The sequence below is a fragment of the Macaca mulatta genome, chromosome 10, assembly GCF_049350105.2.
Source record: "Macaca mulatta isolate MMU2019108-1 chromosome 10, T2T-MMU8v2.0, whole genome shotgun sequence".
In the NCBI taxonomy this organism is placed as follows: domain Eukaryota; kingdom Metazoa; phylum Chordata; class Mammalia; order Primates; family Cercopithecidae; genus Macaca; species Macaca mulatta.
The window spans coordinates 58,554,227-58,567,536 of NC_133415.1; the positions used below are offsets into that span (position 1 = coordinate 58,554,227).

Genomic DNA, 13,310 nt, shown 5'->3' on the forward strand with positions numbered 1-13,310 from the left:
TCGCAGGGAATTCATTTCCGACCACCAGGAACAGGTGTGCTATATGGAACAGGCTATGTGGCCTGACGCCCTGGGCTCTTGTCTGCTCCAGGGTCCCTAGTCACCACCATGTTGGAAACTTTTCAGGTCTATTCAGACCTTGAACTCCATGTGTGTCAGACTTAGAAACGGTTCCATGCAAAGTCTTTTTCGTTTGACTCAGGGGAAACTTTGCATCAGCCCAGGATTGTAACATTTTATTTTAGTTTGTTTGGCATGGACTTCAAGTAGTTGCAATAGCAAAATATGGTAATTTTCCCATCAGTGGGCTCCTCAGACTACTGTGTTTTATCTACATTTAGGGGGATGGGCAATTCTGAATCCTCTTTTAGGGCCTTTGAATTGTTGGTATTGACACTGACCTTCACAGCAGGCTCATTCTTTAGAAATAGAAGCCCCAAATATTCAGACCTTTGTCAGATTCTGTGCACTTTAGGATACGTGTAGAGGTCGTAGAAGAGCATCAGTGTTGTGTGCTATGCCTCTAGGCTCCTAATTGCATGGCTGGAATTTCAGATATGAAAGTTGGAATAATCATGAGAAAAGGGGTAGACTGTTCTTAGGATTTTTCAACATAGATTTTATAGGCTGTGTTATTTTATTCTTTTTTTTTTTTTTTTGAGATGGAGTTTTGCTCTTGGCACCCAGGCAGGAGTGCAAATGGCATGATCTCGGCTTACTGCAGCCGCCACCTCCTGGGTTCCCAGGTTCAGGCAATTATCCTGCCTCAGCCTCCCGGGTAGCTGGCACTACAGGCGCGTGCCACCATGCCCAGCTAATTTTTGTATTTTTAGTAGGGACAGGGCTTCACCATGTTGGCCAGGCTGGTCTGGAACTTCAGACCTCAGGTAATCTGCCCGCCTCGGTCTCCCAAAGTGCTGGGATTACAGGCGTGAGACACCGCGCCTGGCCTATTCTTTTATTTCTTTATAGTCAACATGAAACTAGAAAGGTTACACCCAGGTTCTGGGGAAGAGAAAGTGTCTCAGTTTTATAACAGATGGATAGAATGGATCGGGACATGGAATGTTTGGTTGAAGTATTGCTTTTTTGTTCTGGGGAGGAAGCAAATTAATACTCTTTCCTTATAATTCAGTTTACTAATACAAATTCTTACATGACACTAGGACTTTTCAGGTTGATTTAGAGCTGGAAGGGACATTTTCCGTGTATTTTGGATATCAAATTCCTGTACTTATTTCATGGAAAAACTTCTAGAAAACTATTTTAAACTGTCTTATATGCTTGTGTGCTGTTAGTAGGTATGGGGCAGTATGTAAAGGTTTGTGTTCCAACTCTGGAGTTATAACTCACTGTGAGTTCACTTACCAGATCTGTGACCTTGGGCAAATTGCATAGCTTCTTCTGTGGCTCAATTTCCTCACCTGGAAAATGGGTAATAATAGTCCCTCCTTCAAAAGGATAAATTCCAAAGTGCTTAGGAATGTGTCCAGTACATGATGAGCACTCAAGAAATATGTTTTTTGTATCATCAAAAGATAATTACAAAAGCAAGCACCCTAGTGAGGGGTCAGTGGTAGACACCTCTCCAGCGGCTCTGACAGCTCAGAGAGTGGTCCCCAGGACTGCACTCCCAGGGAGTGAGTGTTAAAATCTCCTGGGGTCCTTTTTTATCCCCTCAACCTTTAAGGTCACTTGACTGAAACAAAAATAAATTGCAACAATTTTCTCATTTAAAAAAAAAAAACAACAAACTACTCAGAATGGCAAAATGTGCAAATACTTCAAACAAGTATAAACTTAGGCAACTTAAAGGAACAGACTGTATTACTAAGACCCTGTGGTGACCCTGCAGGTTCTGCCCTCATGTCCTCCGGTGTCTGCATGTGCATTCTGCAGAGTTGAAAGCTGTGTGTGCTAGGCTTCTGCTGAGTTCTCTTGATTAGTGTTTTTATAGACAGGTGTTTGCATGTTGACACAGTACATGGCCTGTTAGCTTCAGTGCTGTTGAAAATATATACCGTGATGTTCTGTGTTTCCCTTTTGTTAGGATTTTGATTTTTTGCTGAGCTAAGGCAACTTTTTTTTTTTTTTTTTTTTTTTTTTTTTTTTTTTTTTGAGACAGAGTCTTAATCTGTTGACCAGGCTGGAGTGCAGTGGCGTGATCTTGGTTCACTGCAACCTTTGCCTCCCAGGGTTCAAGTGATTCTCCTGCCTCAGCCTCCTGAGTAACTGGGATTACAGGCGTGTGCCACCAAGACCGGCTAATTTTGTATTTTTAGTAGAGACGGAGTTTCACCATGTTGGCCACGCTGGTCTGAAACTCCTGACCTCAAGTGATCCACCCGCCTCAACCTCCCAAAGTGCTGGGATTACAGGCGTGAGCCACCACGTCCAGCCTAAAGCAACTTTTAAAGAGCATTCCATGAAGAGTTTCCGAGTCTTCCTGTTTCCCTTCTCTCTGGACTGAAATGTCTCCACCTTCCTTCCTCCCTGCAGTCCCGTCACTGAGTACTCAGGCTGCTGCTGGGGCAGGTGTGCACTGAGTTCTCTTATCAGAACCTCCCAGCAGGCTCCTTCGAGGACTGCTGGAGGGTCTGGGCTGGCCAGGCTCACACATGCCCTCTCCTTGACCCTGGCGTGCCAGACACATGGAGTCATCTCATCTTGCCCCTGGTGAAAAAGGGAGGGAAACCCTTTCTTAAGTTGTTTTAATTTATATTTACTTAATGATGAGCAGTACTGTGCTTATGAAACATGCTTATTATAATGAAAAGCAAGATTATGCCCTTACATGATCAGCCTTCCTTTTTCTGGATATTTTGACATGGTTCTTATAGGAGTAAAGACATCATAGTCATAGCAAGCCGTGGCATCCTCACCCAACCAGCCGCCGGGGCTTACTCATTAATGAGTGAAAACGGGGAGCTTTCATGGTAACAATACCTACTTACAGAGCAGTCATCAGTGTTTTTTCAGAATAATAACATCTACTTGCCCAGAATTTGGCTGGGCGTGGTGGCTCACACCTGTAATCCCAGCACTTTGGGAGGCCGAGGTGGATGGATCACTTGAGGCCAGGAGTTCGAGACCAGCCTGGACAAGATAAAATACAAAAATTAGCCAGGCATGGTGGCACATGTCTGCAGTCCTAGCTACTTGGGAGGCTGAGGAGGAGAATCGCATGAGCCTGGGAGGTGGAGGTTGCAGTGAGCTGAGATTGCGCCACTGCACTCCAGCCTGTGTGACAGAGTGAGACTTCTTTTCAAATAAACAAACAAACAAACATCTACTTGCCCAGGATCTCTGACATTTTGGAAAAGGAAAAAAAAAAAAAAGTGTGTGTATTAGTTCGTTCTCGCACTGCTATGAATAAATACCTTAGACTGGGTAATTTATAAAGAAGAGAGGTTTAATTGGCTCAGGTTTCTGCAAGCTATATAGGAAGCATAGCAGCTTCTGCTGCTGGGGAGGCCTCAGGGAGCTTCCAATCATGGCAGAAGGCGAAGGGGGAGTGAGGTGGCTCACACAGTGGGAGCAGGAGCACCAGAGAGCAAGCGAGGAGGTGCCACACCCCTTTAAACAACCATATCTCACGAGAACTCACTATCCTGACAACAGCACCAGGGGAATGGTGCTTACCCATGAGAAACCGCCCCCACAATCCAGTTGCCTCCCACCAGGCCCCACCTCCGGCATTGAGGATTACAGTTGAACGTGAGATTTGGTCAAGGACACAGACCCAAACCATATCGGTGTCTATATGAATTCTTCTCTGTAATTCCTAGCTTTTGTTTTGAGACAGAGTTTTGCTCTGTCACCCAGGCTGGAATGCAATGGCCCAATCTCAGCTCACTGCAACCTCTGCCTCCTGCATTAAAATGATTCTCCTGCCTCAGCCTCCCAAGTAGCTGGGACTACAGGCGCCCACCATACCCAGCTAATTTTTTTTTTTTTTTTATTTTTTTAGTGGAGACAGGGTTTCGCCAGGCTGGCCTCCATCTTCTAAGTGATCCTCCTACCTTGGCCTCCCAAAGTGCTGGGATTACAAGTGTGAGCCACTGTGCCCGGCTGCAGTACCTAGCTTTGATGGAGAATCAGATATGCCAGCGAGGCTCCTGAAAAAGCTCTGGGTGGTTCCATGACAGTCGTGACATTTCCATAGTGACAAGGGTAGTGGGGCTCAGTTGTGGCCCTGCTGCATTCAGGAGGGACTGCTCTTCCTGTGGCTGCTTCCCCCGCCTCCATGCTTGCTCCGCACCAGGCCGTGCCTTCTACCTCAGAGGGAATCTGGGTTACCAGTCCTCGGCCTCTCAGGTGTCGCTCAGAACATATCTGCGCCCACATCTCTCCTGCCTCCTGCAGGGCCTCCCAGGAGGGGGTGACCTGCTCACTTCCGTTCATCGCTGTCTTGCCCTCCGGGCTCTGAGACGCGGGCTGCTGGCTGCTGTGGAAGAGCTGCAGGCACGCAGTGGCTTCTGCACCAGCATCCCACCCCGCTGCTGCTCCGACCCAGCACTGTGGAGCTCCCTTGGGAAGCATTATCACAGATCCTCCCAGGTAAATGTAAATTATCTTGTTTAATAAAAACAGGTATAAACTCCTTAGCATGTATACCCCTGCAGCAGGATAAGTTATTCAAACTTATTTGGTTTTCAAGTGTATGGAGATTTTCCTGTTGTATCTTTCTATTACTAATTTAATTTATATAATTTCTTTTTTTTTTTTTTTTTTTTTGAGACGGAGTCTCGCTCTGTCGCCCAGGCTGGAGTGCAGTGGCGGGATCTCAGCTCACTGCAAGCTCCGCCTCCCGGGTTCACGCCATTCTCCTGCCTCAGCCTCCTGAGTAGCTGAGACTACAGGCGTCCGCCACCTCGCCCGGCTAGCTTTTTGTATTTTTTAGTAGAGACGGGGTTTCACCCTGTTAGCCAGGATGGTCTCGATTTCCTGACCTCGTGATCCGCCCGTCTCGGCCTCCCAAAGTGCTGGGATTACAGGCTTGAGCCACCGCGCCCAGCCAATTTATATAATTTCTAATTTAATTTTTTCTTTTTTTTGAGACAGAGTCTCACTCTGTCACCCAGGCTGGCGTATAATGGTGCCATCCTGGCTCACTGCAACCTCTGCCTCCCAGGTTCAAGTGATTCTCCCGTCTCAGCCCCCCTAGTAGCTGGGATTACAGGCATGCACCACCATGCCTGGCTAATATTTTTTTGGTAGAAATGGGGTTTCACCATGTTGGCCAGGCTGGTCTCGAACCCCTGACCTCAAGTGATCTGCCCACCTGGGCCTTCCAAAGTGCTGGGATTACAGGCGTGAGCCACTACACCCAGCAGAAAAAAAAAAAAAAAAAATTATTCTATAGAGACAGGGAGGGGTCTCAACATGTTGCCCAGGCTGGTCTCAAACTCCTGGCCTCCAGTGATCCTCCTTCCTCAGCCTCCCAAAGCACTGGGATTATAGGGAGGAGCCACCACACTCAATTCTAAATTCAATTTCTTTCTTCAATTTCAGGGCTGCTATTCAGATCATCCGTTTCATCTTGGGAAAGTTCTGATTGTGATTTTTAAGAAATTGGTGGCAGGGTGTGGTGGTTAACTCCTGTAATCCCAGAACTTTGGGAGGCTGAGGCGGCAGGATCACTCAAGCACAGGAGTTTGAAACCAGTCTGGGAAACATAGCGAGATGCTGTCTCTACAAAAAATTTAAAAAATAAGCCAGGCGTGGTGGCCTGTGACTGTAGTCACAGCTACTCAGGAGGCTGAGGTAGGAGGATCACTGGAACTGAGGAGGTTGAGGCTGCTATAAGCCATGATCATGCCACTACTCTTCCAGACTAGGTGACATAGTGAGACCCTGTCTTTAAAAAAAAAGTAAGAAAGAAATTGATCGTTTTAATCTAAACTGTTGAATTTATGTGTGTGGAGTTTATAGTATTCCTTTATTATCCTATTGTGTCTACAGAATCTGTAAAGAACAATTCTCTCTTTTATTGACAATAATGGCATTTTTTTTTTTTTTTTTTTGAGACAGAGTCTCACTCTGTCGCCCAGGCTGGAGTGCAGTGGCCGGATCTCAGCTCACTGCAAGCTCTGCCTCCCGGGTTTACGCCATTCTGCTGCCTCAGCCTCCTGAGTAGCTGGGACTACAGGCGTCCGCCACCTCGCCTGGCTAGTGTTTTCGTATTTTTTAGTAGAGACGGGGTTTCACCGTGTTAGCCAGGATGGTCACAATCTCCTGACCTCGTGATCCGCCCACCTCGGCCTCCTAAAGTGCTGGGATTACAGGCGTGAGCCACCGCGCCCGGCCGTCTTTTTTTTTTTTTTTGGAGATCTGACAAATGAAAATTTGTGACTTCTCTTTTTTTCCCTTCATTAGTTTTGCTAGAGGTTTATCAATTTTATTGAACTTCAAAAATCAGTTTTGGGTTTTATTGATTTTTTTTTTCTATTACTTTTCTGCATTCAGTTTTATTGATTTCCCCTGTTATTTTCATTCTTCTGCTTGCTTCAGTTTATTTTGCTCTTTTTTTTTCTAGTTACTTGAGCTGAGATTATTGATTTGAGCCCTTCTTTTCTAATATAAGCATTTAATAATAAATTTTCCTCTGCGAACTGCTTTATTTGTATCCCACAGATTTTTGTATGTTGCATTTTCATTTCATTCAGTTTAATATATTTAAATTTTTTTCTTGCAATGTCGTCTTTGACCCATGGATTATTGAGAAATGTGTTAGTTTTCAAGTGTATGGAGATTTTCAGTTGCATCTTTCTGTTACTGAATTCTGATTTAATTTTATTATGGTCTGATAGCATATTTTATTTTGTTTCTATTCTTTTGAATGTATTGGTACATGTTTTATGGCCCAAAATATAGAATATCTTTTTCTTGGCTTCATGGTATCTGAGAAGTCTGATGTAATACTTAACTTTGCTCCTAAGATTTCTTTTTTCTTCTGGCTTCTTTCAGGATTTCTCTTTGTTTGGGTTCCTGCAGTTTGAATATGATAGGCCTAGGTCTTTGTTTTGGTTTTCTCCAATTGGAATATGATAGGCCTCGGCATCAATTTTTTGGTATCATCCTGTGTGGTGCTCTCTGAGCTTCCTGAGTCTATGGTGTGGGGAAATTCTCAGCCATTATTGCTTCAAACATTTCTTCTGCTTCTCCCTGTCTTTCTACTTCTAATGTTCCCATTATGCACGTGTTATACCTTTGATAATTGTCTCATAGCTGTTGAAGATTCTGTTTTTCCCCTACTCCACCACCCCTATTCTTTGTTCTCTCTGCTTTTCAGTTTGTGAAATTTCTATTGAAATATTTTCAAGCTTGTTGATTCTTTCCTCTACCATAAGCAGTCTACTGATGAGCCCATCAAAGGTATTCTTTTAAAAAAAATTTTTTTCAAGACAGGGTCTCACTCTGCTGCCCAGGTTGGAGTGTAGTGGTGAGGTCATAGTTCACTGCAGCCTCAAACTCCTGGGACTGTAGGTATGCACCACCATGCCTGGCTGATTTTTAGATTTTTTTTGTCTCACTGTGTTGCCCAGGCTGGTCTCAAACTCCTGGCCTCAAGTGACCCTCTTGCCTCAACCTCCCAAAGTGGTAGGATTACAAGTGTGAGCCACTGCACCTAGCCAGCATTCTTCATTTCTGTTACAATTGTGTTGGCTTTGTTTTCATGTTTTTGGTTGTTGTTGTTTGTATTTTTTAGAGATGGGTCTTGCTGTGTCACCTAGGTTGGAGTGCAGTGGTATAATAATAGCTCACTGCAGCCTCAAACTCCTGGGCTCCAGCAAGCCTCCTGCCTTGGGCCTCCCAAAGCACTGGGATTACAGGCATGAGCTACCATGCCAGGCCTGTTACAATGTTTTTGATCTCTAGCATTTTCTTCTGATTCTTTCTCAGAGTTTGCATATTTTTATGAACCTTACTCATCTTTTTGTATGTTGTCCACTTTTTCCCATTACAGCCCCTAGAATGTTAATCATAGTTATCTGAAAGTCTCAGTCTGATAATTGCAAAATCTTTGTCAGATCTGAGGTGGGTTCTGATGCTTGCCTTGTGTATTCAGACTTTTTTTTTCTTGACTTTAATATATCTTATAATTGTTTGTTGAAAGCTGGACATGATATATTGATTGGGCTATAGGAACTTAAGTAAATGGATCTTTAGTGTGAGGTTTTGTGTTTCTCTGGCGGGCAGTTAGGCCGTGTTTAATGTTTGCTGTAGCTGTAGCTGGCAGAGGCTTCACATTCCTCCTGTGTCCATTTTTGTTTCCCAACTGTCTTTGGGTTTTTCTAGAAACTCCCTCTTAAGTGGTGTATGAGGGTTCTCCAGACAGACCAACAGGGTATCTGTCTGTGTATCTATGGATAATAGGTGTGTGAGAAGGGATGTGTTAGGAGAACTGGCTCATGTGACTATGGAGGCTGAGACGTCCAGTGCCCAGCTGGCTGCCAGCCGGAGGTCCGAGGATGCTAATAGCATGGCTGAGGCCAGGTCTGAAGGCCTCAGAGCCAGGGAAACCAATGGTGTAACTCAATTTGAAGCCAAAGCTCGGAGAGCCTCGGGGGGCCGCCAGTGTAAGTCCTGGAGTCCAAATACTGGGAGTCTGGAGTTGTTGTCCCAGGGCAGGAGACGAAGAGTGCACGGCAGCTCAATAGATAGCTTTGCCTTTTCTCTATTTTTGTTCTCTCTAGGCCCCCAGCAGATTAGACGGTGCCTGCCCACGTTGAGGGTAAGTCTTCCCCACCTTGTCCACTCAGACTCCCTTGCTAATCTGCCCTGGAAACACCTTCACAGACATACCCAAAAATAATGCTCTAGCGGGTTTCTGGATATTTCTTAATTCAGTCAAGTTGACACCTAAAATTAACCATTACAAGTGGAGTCTTTATCTTGCCCCTCCATTGTAATTCATGTGATTATACTACAGCCCTGTTGATGTGGTGGTAAGGTATTGGGGAAGGAAAATGTCCTGTAATCCTATGATTCAGTCTCAGGTTTTTAGTAAATCTGAGTCCCTGGACTGTGAACTTTAGAAGTTTCTTTGCCTCCCTGCCTGTCTTCCTCCCTCCCTCCCTGCCTCTCTTCCCTCTCCCTCCTCCTCCTCTTCCCTCTTTCTGTCTTCCTCCCCTGACCCACCCACCCCATTAAGTTATCCAGAAAGCTACTGGAGGTTTCATTTTTCAAGGTTTCCTTTCCCTTGGCCAGACAAGGTTCTGATAAAGTAGTTTTCCTTGATGGAAGGCCTTTGTTATGGAAAACAGAATGTTCTGGGCATTTTTCAAAATGATTACTTTTCTTTGAGTGCATTTCAAAATGGTTATTTTTTTTTTCTCTCCCCTTGTCCGAAGAGTGGGGGATTTATTTTTTCCTCCAGTCTTCATCATGAGCATCTGGTGAGGCTTTTGAAGATATAACAAAACTTATGAAAGTATGTTACTTCCTGCCCCTACCCTGAAAGATTGGGCCTCAGGATTTTTGAACTCATACTTGTCTATAATCAGCTTCCAGCAATCATCAGTTGCCATGTGTTTCTACCAATTATGGCTTACCTGGCTTTTGCTTCAGTAAAACTGTGATCTCTGTATTTGCCCGCTATCTCTTCAGTTTTTAGGTAGGAGTTTACCTTGTGACCTCATTCTCTGATGGATATGAGAAGTTTTATTTCATTCAGCTCTTTTTTTTTTTTTTAATTGTGAGGAGGACTTAAATGGCACCTTTCAAGTTCTTTACATGTTAGAACAGAAATGGGGCAGTGGCTTACACCTGTAATCCCAGAACTTTGGGAGGCTGAGGCGGGTGGGTCACTTGAGGTCAGGAGTTCAAGACCAGCCTGGCCGACATGGTGAAACCCCATGTCTACTAAAAATACAAAAATTGGACAGGTGCAGTGGCTCACGCCTGTAATCCCTGCACTTTGGGAGGCTGAGGCGGACAGATCACCTGAGGTCAGGACACAAGACCAGCCTGACCAACATGGTGAAACCCTGTCTCTACTAAAAATACAAAAATTAGTTGGGCCTGGTGGCAAGTACCTGTAATCTCAGCTACACAGGAGGCTGAGGCAGGAGAATGGGTTGAACCCAGGAGGCAGAGGTTGCAGTGAGCTGAGATCGTGCCATTGCACTCCAGCCTGGGCAAAAAGAGCAAAACTCTGTCTCCAAAAAAAAAAAAAAAAAAAAAAAAAAAATTAGCTGGGCGTGGTAGCATGCACCTTTAGCTACTTGGGAGGCTGAGGCAGGAGAATTGCTTGAACCTAGGAGGCAGAGGTTGCAGTGAGCTGATATTGCACAGCTGCACTCCAGCCTGGGTGACAGAGCAAGACTCTGTCTCCAAAAAAAAGAAGAAGGAAAAGCCACCTCAGCCTCCCAAGTAGCTGAGACCACAGGTATATGCCACCATACCCAGCTACCATGACAGGCTAATATTTTGATTTTTTTGTAGAGATGAGGTCTTGCTTTGTTGCCCAGATTGTTCTCCTGGGTTCAAGCAATCCTCTTGCCTTGGTCTCCCAAAGAGCTGGAATTACAGGCGTGAGCCACCACACCCAGCCAGTTCTGTCCATTTTTGCTTTATGTATTTTGTTGGTCTAATTATTTGTTTCTTCTTCTCCTTCTTCTCTTTTTTCATTTCTTGACACTAAGGACAAGTATACATTTAGGATTTCTGTGTCTTCTTGGCAAATGGACTTATAAAAATCATTATTTAATGTCGTGCTTTATTTCTGGTAATTTTCTTTACTCCATAGTCGCTCTCTTTTCCTATTAATTTGGCTATCTCACATTAAAAAATATAATTTGCGTGGTATATTTTCTCCATCCTTCTACTTGTATTTGAAGAAGATTTCTTGTAGGTAGCATATATTTGGGTCTGTTTTAAAGAACATTCAATCTGATAGTCCTTCTCTTTAATTGGTGTGTTTAGACCATTTATACTTAATGTAACTATTAATATGTTTGAATATAGATGTATCATTTTGTTATTTTCTTTTTGTTCATTAGGTTTTATTTCTCTCTCTTTCTGGGATTTCTTGAATGTTTCTCGGTATTCCATTTAATCAGTTTATTGAGGTTTAGACTATATATCTTTGTATAGGTATTTTAGTGGTGACTGCAGGGATTATAGTATTCATATTTAACTTTGTTTACTTAGAAATAATATTGTGCCACTTGAAGTGGAATGTAGAAACCATACTACCATACAAGTTCCTTTACCCACCACATTATGTTGTAGATCTATGTGTGTTGAAAATTGCTTCAGTGTTACAAATTTTGCCTTCAGCTAGCATAAGAAGAGGAAAATAGTCTATTTATATAGCTCTTTGTCATTTTGAGATGGAGTCTTGCTCTATCACCGAGTCTGGAGTGCAGTGGCGCCATCTCGGCTCACTTCAAGCTCCGCCTCCCAGGTTCAGGCCATTCTCCTGCCTCAGCCTCCCAAGTAGCTGGGACTACAGGTGCCTGCTACCACGCCGGGCTAATTTTTTGTATTTTTAGTAGAGATGGGATTTCACTGTGTTAGCCAGGATAGTCTCGATCTCCTGACCTCGTGATCCACCTGCTTCAGCCTCCCAAAGTGCTGGAATTACAGGCTTGAGCCACCATGCCTGGCCTGCTCTTTGTCATTTCTGGTGCTGTTCCTTTATTCCTGAAACTCCAGTTTTCCCTCTGGTATTACTTCCCTTCTATCTGAAGATCTTTGTTTAGCGTTTCTTTTAGAACAGGTCTGTTGGTGGCAAATTTTCTTGGTTTTTCTTCATCTGAGAATGTCTTTCTTTCACCTTAATTTGTGAAAGATATTTTTACTGTCTTTGTTGTTGTTGTTGTCATTTACTTCTCAGAGCCCTCAGATCCTGCCTCCTTCCTTGTCTTTCATCGTAGGGCTCTTAGGTTCCTTTGAGGGGTCATGGTTAGAGAGAGGAGACAGTGAATACCTTGCAAGGAGACATTAAACTCTATGAGAGAGATCCCCCCAAACCAGCAAAGGTACAGGGGGCTATAAATTCCTGGAGAAAAAGAGATCTTCCACCCACTCCTTGAAGATCCTGAGGAGGTGACAGAAACTCGAGTGAGGCGGTTACCGGCTGATGCAGCACTCAGGGCTGCTGGGCTCCAGGCCTGTGCTCATCGCAGCACTGATATATTAGGGCCACCTGACTTCTAGGATAACGTGTGCTTACTGACCTCAGCCAGTTTGATCATTTACAAATTTTAGGTTCCTTTTGTTAGAGGAGATTAGCCACGTAGGAAGTTGGAAATGAATGAAAGGTAGTGCTCCCCCTCATTATAACCTTGCTCTCTGGTTTTGATGAAAGGGAGTCTCAGACCAACTTCTGTCAATTACATACATAGGCATTAAACAGTATTTAATAGGCCAGGCGTGGTGGCTTATATCTGTAATCCCAGCACTTTGGGAGGCTAAGGTGAAGAATTGCCTGAGACCAAGAGTTGGAGACCAGCCTGGGCAACAAGGCGAGACCTGTCTATAAAAATTTTAAAAAGTAGCTGAGTATTGTGACACATGGCTGTAGTCCCAGCTACTTAGGAGTCTGAGGTGGAAGATCGCTTGAGCCCAGGAGGTTGAGGCTGTGGTGAGTCATGTTCACACCACTACACTCCAGCCTGGTTGACAGAGCAAGACCCTGTTTCAATCAATCAATCAGTCAATCAGTGTAAACCATTGGCATCAAAGCACCATGCAAGGCCAGGCATGCTGGCTCACGCCTGTAATCCCAACAATTTGGGAGCCTAAAGGGGGAAGATTGCGTGAGGCCAGGAGTTTGAGACCAACATGGGCAACACAGTGAGATCCCATCTTTACAAGAAATGAAAAAAAAAAATTAATCGGGCGTGGTGGTATGTGCCTGTTGTCGCAGCTGCTTGGGAGGCTGCATCAGGAGGATCGCTTGAGCTCAGGAGTTCGAGGCTGCAATTAGCTGTGATCGGGCTACTGCACTCCAGCCTGGGTGACAGACTATAAGATTCTGTCTCAAAACCAAAACAAAACACCTGGCAAGATAGAAAATGGATTAGTGGTGACCAAGCAGATGGAAGATGAAATGGACCTTCCTGGCTGGGTGTGGTGGCTCATACCTGTAATCCCAGCACTTTGGGAGGCCAAGGCGGGAAGATTACGAGGTCAAGAAATCTAGACCATTCTGGCCAACATGGTGAAACCCCATCTCTAATAAAAATACAAAAATTAGCTGGGTGTGGCGGCACACACCTGCAGTCCCAGCTATTTGGGAGGCTGGGGCAGGAGAATCACTTGAACCCGGGAGGTGGAGGTTGCAGTGAGCCGAGATC

At 44.5% G+C, this 13,310-nt stretch overlaps 1 protein-coding gene across 23 annotated transcripts in view; it reads left to right on the forward strand.

Annotated features, from left to right (window-relative positions):
* The window catches only part of NINL (ninein like), a 136,312-nt gene that overhangs the window by 11,609 nt on the left and 111,393 nt on the right, over positions 1–13,310 (forward strand). For 5 of the 23 annotated variants that reach the window (XM_077951055.1, XM_028828088.2, XM_077951069.1 and 2 more), the window contains 2 exons: positions 4,366–4,560; positions 8,700–8,737. The exons of 15 other annotated variants lie outside the window; for them this stretch is intronic. The gene's annotated coding sequence lies outside the window, so the exon portion shown is untranslated. The remainder of the gene's footprint in view (positions 1–4,365; positions 4,561–8,699; positions 8,738–13,310) is intronic. 3 more of the 23 variants (XM_077951061.1, XM_077951070.1, XM_077951058.1) reach the window with 1 other exon arrangement.